Source organism: Panicum virgatum, chromosome 4K (genome assembly GCF_016808335.1).
Source record: "Panicum virgatum strain AP13 chromosome 4K, P.virgatum_v5, whole genome shotgun sequence".
Lineage (NCBI taxonomy): Eukaryota > Viridiplantae > Streptophyta > Magnoliopsida > Poales > Poaceae > Panicum > Panicum virgatum.
Window position 1 is genome coordinate 10,857,571 of NC_053139.1, and position 13,802 is coordinate 10,871,372.

At 50.7% G+C, this 13,802-nt stretch overlaps 1 long non-coding RNA gene and 1 other non-coding gene across 2 annotated transcripts; both read right to left on the bottom strand.

Moving 5' to 3' along the window:
• Positions 1-5,144: 5,144 nt before the first annotated feature.
• Positions 5,145-12,219, bottom strand: LOC120703071. The gene is made up of 2 exons (XR_005686752.1): positions 6,120-12,219; positions 5,145-5,761 (listed from the first exon to the last, which is right to left on the bottom strand). It is a non-coding gene; the product is annotated as an uncharacterized LOC120703071 (long non-coding RNA).
• On the bottom strand, positions 10,226-10,326 carry LOC120705331. The gene has a single exon (XR_005687915.1). It is a non-coding gene; the product is annotated as a small nucleolar RNA R44/J54/Z268 family (small nucleolar RNA).
• Positions 12,220-13,802: the final 1,583 nt, after the last annotated feature.

Consider the following 13,802-nt stretch of genomic DNA (forward strand, 5'->3'; position numbering starts at 1 on the left):
GATAGGGCGCCGGGATGCTGCATACCGCAAACCAGAGCAACTGACAAACAAGGGCGCCAGGATGCTGCATACCGCAAACCAGAGCAACTGACAAACAGCTAAGTTGAAATTTTCTTCTATTAAAATTTCAACAAGTACAAAGTTTTTACATAATACAAAAAATAAAAGTTCGCCTGCTGTGATGGTCCATCTCAGGAATCTGCAGGCTCCCGCTTGAAATAAGCAGCTACGAAGTCGACGACATCCCGCACGCTTACCCGAGCGGAGGCCTCCGTCTCTGCCACTGGACCATCGACGACGGGGGCTAGCGAGATGGCAGGGTCGTGACTCCGGAGGCAGGTCAAAATGTACTCCGCCACAATCCAGCACAGCTCGCGGCCCTCGGCTTCAAGGTGGCCAGCAAGGATCGGCTCCAGGCGCCGGAGTCTATCTGAAGCAGAGTTCAGCGGAGTTCAGCACTGGGAGGGCGTCAACAATTAAAGCTGGCGGCTCCGCCACTTGGATTGGACTCATTCCCAGTGGCACCAGAGCTGAGCTTGCTTCACTCGCCCAGTCGATGATTCGCTGAGCCCCCATGCGCTGGTCCTCCTGCAGCTTCCGGACTGCCTCCTGCACTGCCTCCTGCACCTGGGCATCCAGTGCCGCCTGAGCCGCCTCCAGCTGGCGGGCCTTCTCCTGGAGCGAGGCCTCTTTCCGCGCCGCTGACTCCTTCAGGGTCTTAAGACACTCGCGCTGGCGCGCAAGGGCCTGCTCCATGCTGACAGTGAGGGATTCCCGCCAGGCAAGGGATTTCCTCTCCCCCTCGAGCTCTATCTCGGCAACAGCCTGCTGGATGGCGCTCTCCTGCAGCTCCTGGCGCCATTGATGCAGGGGCTCGGAGAGTTTGTCGAGGTCCAGCTTGCGGACCTCGAGTCCCTGGCTGCGAGACTCAAACTCGGATCGCCGAGACGCGAGGCTGGCCTCCTCCATGGTAATAGCCTCCTCCCGCAGCGCCTGGGCTTTCTCCCGTCCCGACGCCGCGAGCTCCCGGTCGAACACCTTCCGGAGCCCTTTCCTGTAGGACTCCAGGTCGGCCTCAAGCTCAGACCGGGCGGCGGCGGCACGGGAGGCTTCGGCCTTCGTGCGCTCCTCCAAGCGGATATGCCAGTCGCCGAGGCGCTGACGCTTGCTCTCTAGAGCCGCCCACTCCCGCCGGAATGTCGTCTCGACGGTAGAGGTCGCCTCTTCTATCATCCGCCGGACTCGGACCAGTACCCGGGGGAGGGGAACCGCATCCTCCTCTGGGGGACCCTGCAAGAGCCGCCTACCAGAGACCACCTCCGGCTCTTCCTCAGCTGCAGGTTGGGAGCTGGGGGAGGGGATATCCGGCACAGACGTCGGGACCTCGGGTACCGAGGTGCTCACTGTTGTCGCGCCCACTGCCGCTGTGCTCGGCCAAGCCCGCTGTCGGCGCGACTGCCGCCGTAGCCGGGGCCTCGGGGGCCACCGCGTCGGGCGTTGCTGCGCCTGTCACTGGCGCATCCGCCGCCGCCGTGTTGGGCGCCATCGGGTTAGCGGAGGTCGCCGCACCCGAGCTCCCCACATCCGCCGTAGCTTCTGTCGTTGCCGCCGAGGCGCCGGTCGCCTGGACCCCCGCTGACGAACCAGCGGCGGTGGAAGAGCTGCCTGGGCGAGAGGCCCTGGCAAACAAAGAGAAGCCCTTCAGCAAAAAGCGAAGCACCGGGAATAAGGGGAGTGAACGGAAGAACACTTACCCCGAAGCGCCGGGTCTCCAGTGTCCACGGAGGCTGGGCGACTGCAGCTCCCGTGGCGGCGGCGGAGGCGCACCTCGTGGCTGCTGCTGCTGCCCTGGTGGTGGCGGTGGTGGAGGCGGCTGCTGCTGCTGCCGAGGCGGCGGCGGAGGCGCACCTCGTGGCTGCTGCTGCTGCCCTGGTGGTGGCGGTGGTGGTGGAGGCTGCTGCTGCTGCCGCCGCCGGGGAGAGGCACCTCCCGGCGGTGGTGGTGGCTGCCGTGGCGGCGGCGGTGGCTGCCGTGGCGGTGGTGGTGGCATCGCGGCTACTCCAGGGGTCCCGCGTCCTCAGCGGTCCTCTGACGCTTTGCGGCGGGCTCCATAACTGGGGTCCCGTCGCTGCGGTGCAACCTGCGCCGGCTCGCTTCCTCCGGCGATGCGCCGGAGCTGCTCCGGGCCTGGCTGGGACCGCTCGCGGCGGAGCTACCAGCCACGGCCTGCTTGCCCTTGGCAGAAGGGCCAGACCCCGCGGCGCTCGGCACGGCCTGTTCCCCAGACGCACCAGGGATCCGAATCCCACGGTCCGAGTCGCCCCCAGTCTGGCGCGCTGCTAGCACACCGTCGTCGAGGGTCGGCAGGGTGCCCTGCACCGCAGCCCTCAGGCTCGAGTCCTCGCAGAGGGGAACGACACCCTGAGGAAGGATCAGGTGCTTCGGGACAAAGATCTCTCCCGTCACCGCTCGCACCAAGACCTCCAGGCCTTCCTGGGTCAGATCGCTGCCCTCCCCGCGGTGGGTCCTGCTGCAGTCTTGGAGTGCGGTGAAGCTCCAGGCAGGACGTGGCCGCTGCTTCAGAAGGGCGATCCGGTGCTTCAGAAAGTCCCCGAGCACGTGCAGCGAGGTGAGGCCGTTCTCCGCCAGCGCCCTGATCTTGATCAGCACGGGGTCAAACTCCGACGGCAGGGACGGCTTGGCCCTCCAGGATTGGCGGTCGGAGGCGGGTCCCCCGGTCGGCATGATGAGGCGTTCGTTGGTTTCGGTGGTGGCGATCACCCACTCCTTGCGCCAATCCTTCCACTTCCCGCCAGTAAGCCCGGGAATGTAGGGCGTCCGCAAATCGCTACTCGTCTGGAAGTAGTACGCCCCCACTTCATCCTTGCCCTTCCCGGACTTCACCAGGACGAAGAAGTGGCGGAAGAGAATGATGCAGGACCGCACCCCCACGAACATCTCACATTGGTGGACAAAGATTGACGTCATGCGGATGGAGTGGGGTGTGAGATGCTGGAGCTGGAGGCCGAAATCCTCCAGCAGCAGCAGGAAGAACGAAGAGATCGGCAGCCCCAAGCTGGTGGAAATGTGCGAAATAAACAGCACAAATTCCCCGGCGCGCAGATCGCAGAGGGGAACCAAGGCTACTCGAATCCCCCAGACAGTCTCCTGTAGACTCCACCCAAGCAGACGGTGCACCGTGTTCAGTTCCTCCTCGGTTTGGAAACGACGGGGACGAACGAGGGACGCCATCTTGCTATGGAGGCGACGAACAATCTGCGCAAAAGAGCAAGGGGCGAGGAGGCTCGAAGGCAAAGGGGCGCAAAGGTTTGAAAGGAAGAAGGCGAATGTGGAAAAGTAACCGCGGTATGTGGTTCGGCCCTTTATGAAGCCTAACACGTCCGGCGCGAACCGGAACCGTCGCTGGACGCCAAGCGACGCTCACGCCTGGTGTTAGCCGCCCAGTCCATGACAAGGGGGCCCAGGCCCGCCTGTCAGAGAAGGCGAGTAACAAACAAAGGTGTGAAAAGACGGGATCTGAACCATCGCCCGCGCGGGAAGCGAGGCGGAAGCTGAGCTGGCGTGCGCGCACAAAGCGCTAGCATGACCAGACTTTTCGGGAACTGCGCTGGTGGTAAAAATTCCATTTACCCCGGCCGCAGCAATGCCGAGCGTCGCTCGCGTGACTAGGTGTACCACTGTATGTGGGGGCCACAAGTCAGTAAATCGTTGCGATGTAACGAGGCAGCGAAAAACCCGATGGATGGTCAAAGCCGGACAAGACTCCTGCAGTGTGCATAGTCTAACACTAAAGGCTTCAAGTTATGCAGAACCAAATCACAGTAGTGGCCCCACCTGCGGGTTCGTCCCCTCTCATGAGATGAGCCCGGGGGCCACTGTCGGTACCCTGTAGCAGGGATACCCACTCCTACTGCAGCAATGCAGGACTCGCGTAGTCATCCGGAACTACGCCAAAAGGGGCGGAGCAGCCGGGCCCCACGGGTCAGGCTCTTACCTCACCGGGCCAACGGCCCCGGACCCGCTCCCCGCTCTGGGACGAGTCCGGTGACGCCGTGTGTCCCTGAGGAGGGGAAGCTCCGCGCCAACAGCCGAGGGCTCGGACCCCTACCCCCCATAGGGGTCCGAGACCTCACCACGTCCGTCCGGACCTCCCACGCGCGTAGAACCAACATACCGCCGGGGCGGGATCCGGGGGCGCCACGTGTCCCGCAGGCGCAGGCGTGGGCGCGAGTCTTCCGCGGGAAGACTCGCCCACCCACCGCATTCAATGCGGGTGGTTGAAGCGTGCTCTACCGCCGCGGCACGCGGGGCAGCCTTTGTCAGGCCTCACTGTGGACCGCATATTACCGAAGTACACAGTGCAGCCGCATGCGCCGCATCCGCGCAGAGCCCGTCTGCCGCATTAAATGGATACGACGGCACGGCACCTTTTCATCATACCGCCTACGCCGCAAGCTACACGGCCCATTCAGCTACGCTGCAGGCAACGCCGAAAGCTACACCCTGGCGTCATTTGGACAAGACAGGGCATGGCTATGCCGGACGGAGGATTCCCACACGCAGAGCAAGAAAATCCAGGAATGAGATCTCCGTCGCCTGCAATGTCATAATGTCTGTACAGTATGTCATTTTATACTACATCGTTGGGCCCACCTGTCGGGAACTCAACGGTCATGTACGCGCCTCCCTTGAGATATAAAAGGGAGGCGCTCGCTGCACACTTCAGACACACCAAAACTCCAACAACCCAGCTCTCAACCTCTTGAGAGCGCAAGCAATACAACACACAGTGGACGTAGGGTATTACGCTCCAGCGGCCTGAACCACTCTAAACCTGCTGTGTTCATCGCGTCCTTCCACCTAGATTGGGCTAATCCTAGCTAACCGCCGAGTACTCACCCTCTGGGTTTAGGCGGGTGCACTACGTCACCCGACTGTGGGTTTGCATAGAGTTTCCCTTAGCCTTCTCATAGCTCCATTGTTAGATGTGGCATTATCTAGAGTAAAAGCAAATGCTTTATTGGACAGATCTCAATCATAAAGGCAGTCCATTATAGTACTATGTATTACAGCCGCATTATGTGGGTGAGGAACTTGCTTAAAGTTGATTGTATGGTGGTGCAAATTAAAATCTCCATCTATATAATGTGCAGTCAAACAAATGTATCCAAGATTTTGGATAGATGTCCACATATCCGAGGTGAAGCTAACACAAGAATCTGTATTGGCAAAACCATTCATAATCTTTTTTCTCTCTTCTCGATAAACTGACATGCAATCATTCTTGAGTGTCTGCCTGCCATGGACTTCAAGGTTTGGATGGGCTGACCTCATCATTCTCTTGAAAAAACCATTTTCTATCTTTCTAAAGGCAATATTTCCAGTGATCCAAAACTTAGTCATAAAATCTCTCACTAACTTAGGATCTAGTACAAAATTGCGAACATCCAAACTAGACACACTTTTTGGAAAAATGGAATTACGATCAATATCTGGAGGAAGTTCTTTGCAGGATGTCCTAATATGGTTCTGTAGGTGAGATATTCCAATACCTTTGTGATAAGCAAATTTTGAACCGCAATGAATGCATATTGCCTTTCCTTCATCAGGTAACTCTTCAAAATATTGCCAAACTGCAGACCTCTTCCTGCTGCAACTGCGATTGGAATTTTGTGCAGCTTCGCCGGCACTTTTAGGAAGTAATGCCACACTTTCGCTATTAGACATCCTCCCAGTTGACCTGTTCATAAAACAATGATCATTTTTTCAATGCAGAAAATACTGATCGTTGAAAAATGCACTAGTATCACTAACTGAAGCTATTAGCAGCTAAGTGTTCACATAGCTAGCTTAAAACAAAAGGCAGTATCTGCAAGCACAAAATGTGATGCTAATACAGAAATAGCTAGTAAAAAAAGCTTCCAAATTACGGACCGTATTGATGACCAAAAACTTTGTATCTGTGTTGGAGGGGATAACATCACTTATCTCTAGTCTCCGCTAATGTAATTGAGGCATGCATGCTATGGATGAGCAGAGCAGTAGCAAAATGACGAGAGCACTAGGATGAACACGAGCTGAGCTAGCAAGATACTTACTAGTGCTGTGTCCAGTGGTGAAGCAAGAGACACAGAAGGACGCGGAGGGTAGCCGGGCGCCTTGCCGCTGCTTCCGGATCTCGGCCAGCAGGTACCTTTTGGCCAGGTACCTTGCCGCATCCGGATCTTGGAAGCCTTGCTGCGTCGAGGCCGGCTGCCTTGCAGGCAACAAGAGGCGTGGAGGCCGGGAGAGAGATGCGCGCGGCGGCGGCTGGGGCTCGGGAGAGATTTGCGTGCGGCGCGGCAGCGGCGGCCGGAACCCGTGAGAGGATGTGCGTGCAGCGCGGCGGCGGGAGGGACCCGGAGAGAATGTGCGTGCGGCGCGGCGGCAACTGCCGAGACGCGGAGAGGAGGTGCGTGCGGCGCGGCGGCTGCGGGGGAGATGTGCGTGCTCCCCCTCGCAGCATATGGATTATTCTCTCTTTTTTTATCCAATAAGATCCAATCCTAATTGACCTAATGCAATGGATATCCATATCCAATAGAATTCATGGGCCAAAATCCAATTGGATTTGGATTTAGCCCAATCCATTCCCAGGAGTAACCAGGATGATAGCATGTGCAATAATAAAACCATTCACAGGCCCATTTGCTTAATAACCCAAAAAGAAATTCCGAAAACAGAAGTCAATCACGTTGCAGGTAATGGGAAAAAAAAGAGCGATTGCCAAATAGGACCACAAAAAAAACAGAACAGTAAAAGGCGAAGCCTCTAAAGAAAAGTGTGTTGGGGGGGGGGGGGGCATTCTTGGCATCTGTAGAGCCATCATAATCTTTGCATCTACATAGACATTCCACGGAGCTCACTTGGCCAGCTTGCTTGATGAAGAATCACACACATCCACACACACACAAGCAGCCAGCCAGCCAGCCACCACCAGCGCAGCAGCAAGAGAGACAGGCAGAAAGAGCCGAGGGCCAAGAAGGCAGTAGTAGCACTAGCAGCTGCATGGCCAAGCAGGCTTCAACGTGCAAAGTGCATTCCGATCTCCGTTCTTAATGCAAACATCATAATCATCAGGCTGGTATACCAGAATGCCTGCCCCAATAACAAAAACAAAACATTGGGACACTTACAAATGAAACAAAACAAAAAACTCGACCGGGCGGGAAAGACCGCCCCCGCGGCATTCAATTAAGAAGAGGCCAAGTTGACCCCTGCCGAAAAACCCCCCGAACCCTGGCTCTTGAGCTTGGGTCTGGTGCCACGTTCCTGGGACGGTTACCCAACGGGCCGAGCCCAAGCTGGCAACTCAGCCCACTGGGTCTGGTGCCACGTTCTTGGGACCGTTACCTACCGGGCCCGGCCCAGGCTGACTACAGAGCCCAAGTCATCAAGAGCACAGCGAGGGGGTTTTTTTCCCGCAAGCGGGGGAAATCCGCCCTGGTGGGGGTTCGAACCCCCCACCTGCGGGTGCCGCTGGCTGCGCCCAGACCAACTGAGCTAACAACCTTAGGCACTACACATCAGCATTTATACAAGCTGAATTATGGTAGTGAAATTATTTTCCTTTGAGAGCATTAAGCAAAGCATTTATACAAGCTGAATTATGGTAGTGAAATTATTTTCCTTTGAGAGCATTAAGCAATGGTACTAGAGGGACGTGTTATGCACATGCCAAAGCTTTGTTAATCTACAAACTCATTATGCAATGGTACTAGAGGGACTTGTTATGCACATGCCAAAGCCTTGTTAATCTACAAACTCTTGTCGGAGTCCACTTAGACAGCCTGATGGAAAAATCAGGCTGACATTTATGCAGATGGATGTACATACTTAAATTTCTGATTAGATGAAATATATGATCCACCAGAGGTCAGCGAACAAGCGTATCCAGATCTACACTCTCATTGCAGAAACGGACAGATGTATGCTAGTTTCTAGAACATCAGCAGCAGAGCTTGTGCTCAATTTCAGGAAGGGCGGTACTATAAAGCAAGCAAATTAGGCTAAAATTTAAGCTTAGCATGCATTATAAAACATTGGCTGTGGCACTATAAAACGCCCCTGCATAACTTGGTTATACTAGCCCTAGCTACATCCGTAATTTAACAAGTATCCACCAATCTATTCTATTCTATTAAATAAATGGTCATCACTTTAGGTTCAGTTCTCGTCAAAAGCAGATCACCTGACTAAGTTGTCATACCACATCGCTGATTCGCCGGTTCACTTCAATAAATTCTAAGTGGCATATAAATCAGACCAAAAACCTGAAAATCTTCATAATTCCAACAGCTGGTCAGATGGATCACAAATTGGACAAAAGCTCCACCATTTTCTTTATAACCTCAAAAGGAAAAAACACAAAAGAGATTAATTGCGATGCAGTTTTCAAAAAGCTGTTTGGAAAATGGAAGAGAACCACCAAGCCTATAGAGAGAAATTACTTGTTATAAAACAAAATTGTTCAATAAGAGCATTCTTATATTGGCCAAGCCTTCATAACACCATCGAGACTACATAGGCATTCCAAGGAGCTCACTTAGCCAGCTTGGTTGATAGAATCACACACAGGGATGACAGAGAGAGGAAGGTAGGAAGGAGAACGTATCCAGTGTCACCACCTCTTTAGGTATTACCATATATTACCAAATTTAATAACATCTATATCAGTGCATCAAAAGTTCATCCAAACATATGAATGGATAGAGCAGGCAAACATCTACCATCATGCAAAGTTAGTTGAAAAAACACTTGTGCAAGAAGAAAAAAGAGAAACTAGCACTTGAATAGTTGCGAGTTCAACTGTTCATGGACAAGTGCTAGTGTTTTTTTTCCCCTTCTTGCACAAATTCTTCTTCAACCTCAAACTTTGCATGAGGGTAGATGTTAGTGTGCTCTATCCATCCATATTTTTTGGATGATTTTTTGATGCACCGATGTAGATGTATTAAATTTGGTGATACGGTAACACCTAAGCGGTGGTAACAGTCAATACGTTATCGGGTAGGAAGACATGAGTCCCTTCTGGTTATAGTAATAGCAGCAGCAGCAGCAATAGCAGACCATCAACCAGAGGGGCTAAGCAGCCTTCAATAGGAGAAATGCATTCAGATATTCATTCTTAGTGGAAATTACCTGTAATCATCAGGCTGGTACATCATGCACCCATAATAAAATCAAAATCAGAACATTTTAAAGGGACTATGCATGGCAGTTCTGCACAAATAATCTTCCAAATGCACATAATGCACTGGTAGTATACACCAAATACGTGTCTGCCAAAGCCTTCATATTTCTTTTTATCTACACACATCTTAACCAGAGCCAATTTGGCCAGCTTGGTGGAAGAAAATCAGACTGGCTTATGATGGATGGATGGATGGATGGATGGACTTATAATTGGAACAGAGGGAGTATATGATCCACCACAGCGGCCAAGCCAGCTTCAATGATCAAGTGTATTCCGATCTCCACTATTAGTGCAGAGGGAATCATCAGGCTGGCAAATCAGTATGTCCCGAAAACAAACATTGAAACTGGAATATATGTAGGATGCAAACTGCAGATTTCGAATATGGCGATTTCTAGAACATGCTTAAACAAATCTATGGTTTAAAAATCATCCACCTAGCTAATCGTTACATCTTAATTCTTAATGCTAAACAGAAAAATAAAATAATCGTTAGGGTGCCGATCACTGAGGAATCTTCAAACAAAACCGCAAGTCAAACATGATCCGAGTAAAAAAAACATATAGTGACAAGGAGGGAATATGTACCACTACTGCACCACTACTGATCCACCGCAGCAACAAGACAGGCTACAATGTAAATGCGCACTCAGATACCCATTCTTACCGCAAACAATTTGATTATTAAGCTATAAGAGACATATATCCCTGGTAATCCAAATCAATATCAGATATAAAAGAAGATAAAAGGTTTGGAAAGGAGTAGTAAGTTGATCAGCAGCTTCATAAGGGACACATAGAGCAATTGTATCACCAGGGACACTAAAAAAGGTCTTGTCTTCTCATCACCAACAAATTTGAAATGGTGAATTATTGCAAACCGCAAACAAGTCATGATTCCTCCAATGAGCACTTAAAGCCATGCAAAAATACAGAAGCTTCCAAGCAAATAAGGCACCAAAACATAGATCGGCATCAGAGATTCCCCTAGACGGAGTCATCATGCTATTGTGTCCTGAAGTTAAAGGAACACTGCAGATGTCTTTGTCTTTCTCATCATCATCTGCCAGGCTTTCTTGTGTAATGAAATGATGTAATATGCAACTTGCATACTACCCAAGTTTCCACAACAAGACGGCCATATTCTAGAAAATAATCATCCAAGCTCATTTTCAGCCCATGTGGCAAATCAAAAAGAAAAGTACCAGTACAAAGCAAATTAGCCTTCAGATTGTGAGCAGAGTGAGAGTAACAAGTATCACAGAAACAAGTTTGTAGCAACCAAGAACTTGTTAAATCGGTAACAATAATCTAGTAGAGGCATTTTTCCAATCTGCCAAACCTTTTGTAATGTTTGCATCTATATAAAATTTCCTAGAGTCTACTTAGCCTGCTTTGAGAAACAGAACCAGAGATGATTAAACATTTATGAATCAGTTTGAATATTAAGAACAGAGGGAATTTACGATCCAGCACAGCTACTAAGAAGCTTCCATGGACATGGGATTTAGATCTCTGCTCCCCCAGGTTGACAGATCATGGTAATCCACATTGCAAAAACGCATATCTTATCTTGCAACAAGAGATCAGAAACTTTTATTAAATAAAGAAAAATTTGCATTATCTGATAAAAGAGACACCTATTACTAGCATGGTGTAACAGGAATCAAACTCACACACTCCATAAGCTATATTACTGGAATTAGCTTAATTAGCATCAGAGATTCCCCTAGACAGAGTCATCATGCCATTAAGCCCCTATGAATCAGGAGCACTGCAGATGCAATTGCCTTTGTTTCTCATCAACTGCCTATGTTGCCCATAGGGTGAAATATTGCAAGTTTGCAACTCAAATATCAGTCCAGTAAGATATCGCAAAACCATTAGCACGACACCAACCAAATCAAAAGCAGCATGGCTTCATTGCAGTACTTCAAAGTCAAAACAACTTTTGCACTAGTGATGAACTCATTAAACAATTTAACACAAGGGCATTCTTCCAACCTGCAATAGCCTTCATAACTTTTGCATCTACATACGCATTCCTCGGAGCCCACTCAGCCTGCTCAGTGGAATTGCAGAAGAGCAGAAGAGGAGATATGTATATATGTATGTATGTAGGAAAATTTTTGGGAACTAAACAGAGCCATAGGAAAATTAATGCTCCATGCATTTGTTGGCAGATTCACCCCTTCTTCGCCGTGCTATGTCTGCATGTGCAAAAACATAGCACAACAGTGGGAGTGGTAAATCTGTCAACGAGCCGAGCTCGAGCCTGCCTGCCTGCCTGCCATGAACCACCACAGCAGTCAAGCGGGCTACGACGAGGAAGCTCAATCAGATCTCCGTTCTTGTGCAAACAATGCTAATCATCAGGCTGGCAGATCAGAATACCCCCCATGAGGAAAAAAAACAAATTAATCAAGTACTCAGTTCATAAATCAGGCTGAAACCCTAGTGCATAGATCCAGGGCCTCAGATCATCAAGGATCCGCACCAAAACCGGGTGATCTTCCAAAAATAAACAACATAACGGGGGGCACACTACCGAATCCGCAAAAACAAAATGAAGAAAAGCGGAAGACAACAGGAGCAAAGAGGAAAAAGGTAAGAGGGATCCGAACTGAGGTTGGCATCGGAGATTCTCGTGCCGCCGACCCGTATCGGCAGCCAAGGTCGCCGCAGATCTGTCTGGCTCCTCGCCATTCGCTTGCTCTAGGTCCGGTGGCGAGGTGTAGAGATGTGTCGGCTTGGTGATGGATCCACGAGGGCGGTGGGGTGGGGTTTCGGCTACAGAGTTGGATGTTCCCGGCGCTATGGCGCCCGGATCCGATGGAGGGCGTGGTGGCGGTTCTAGCGAGTAGCTAGGGCTAGGGTTTTGGAGGGGGAGAGCGGCGGCTTCAACGAGGACTGGGAGAGAAGAGAGATGGGGAGGGGAGCAAGCAAGATCCTCCGACAGTGAGGAGGCTCTCTTTTTTTTCCGAGGGGTAGAAATCACAATGGTTAAAACCTACGCTTTTGCTGCTCCCTCCGCTCTTCACGGCAAAGATTGGACGCGTGTCAACATGCCCAAGTGCTGGTGGAGTATTTTTCAAAAACACCCTTCACTTTTCTAAAAATCACAACTTAGTGCAGTACATTCAAAATAAACAAAAAATGCGTTCTTATATTTTTCATATAGATTCTTGTGTTAACATTTAATTCAATGCGAAGAAGGGAAAATTCGATATTTCTATTATTTTTACAAACCGCCCCTTGTGAGACGCTTTTGCAAAAAAAAACCCTCCTGCAGCCCCCTCGCTCCCCTCCCCACCTCCCTGCGACCCTGCCGCCGCCCTCTCTCCCCTTCTCCTCTGTCTGCCTCCCCGCCGCCACCTCCGCCTGCCTCCATCGCCCATCCCCCCCGCCGCCGCCGCTCCTGCTCTCCACCGCCGCCGCACGCTCCCGTAGGATCCGAATCCGATGTGGGGCGCGGCTCGGAGGAGGGGCGCATGCCGGCAGGCCACGGCGTGGCTGCTACAGCGCATGGAGCCGAGCGACGGCCGCCGTGTGCCTAGGTTGGCCCCCGCTGGACCGCGGGCCGTGTCCCCATCGCCTTGTACACGGAGGAGGGGCGACTCGCCGAGGTCGACGGTGAGGAGGTGGCGTGGGCACGGGAGAGCGTGCCGGTGGAGCTCCTCGACGTGCTACGGAAGGCCAAGCACAACACGTTTGTTCTACCTATAGCATAGGATCTAAAATATTGCCGTGTGGTTTGAGCTTTAATACTTTTTCTGTTTGTCATGATAATTCTTGATCTGCTACCTTATTTAATTCTACTATGTTTTATCAAACTTTTTCTAAAGTCAAGTGGTTATTTATTTTCTAATGAAACAGATTTCCAAACCTTTTTGTGTAATCTGTGAAAATTTACCACTAATGTTTAAATATATGAGATCACTCTCATATGTAAGATCTGTTACAAAACCTCTGTAAATCTGTCCTTGTTACAAATAAGCAAAAAGAATCATAAATGCACTATCTAATCTTAATGATATGTTTGGACCATATTGCATCAAGTCATGTTTGGACCATATAAATGATTTTTGCTCTGTGCACTGGTAGTAATGGTGAGAGGGCGTTGATGCATACAGCGCCTACTAGAATAAGCTTTCTTGTTCCTAGATCAGTGATATATGGCCTCTTGTGGGCTCTGGCAGGTGTACCAGCATGCGAGGATCACACTTGGTTACCTCTTAGCCTATTCATTATAGGTGCCAATCTTAGTTTCAGTTGGGGAAAATGGCATAGCATTAGTAATTGGATATCACAAAAGCCTTGCTGAAAGATAATTATTTACTTTCTAATATTTGCATGTTCTGTTGTGTTGATTTACTCTTCTGCTCATAATCATGTTTCATTTGCTATGAGTAGATGTATGTAGTTTTGAATGAAAAATAGATATCTGAACAACAAGAGGAAGATGTAAGCAGTGTATCTGAAGTGCTATTAATTAAAAAGGAAAAAACATTCTTTCTCTTGAGTCACTATAAATGGTGAGCTTTTT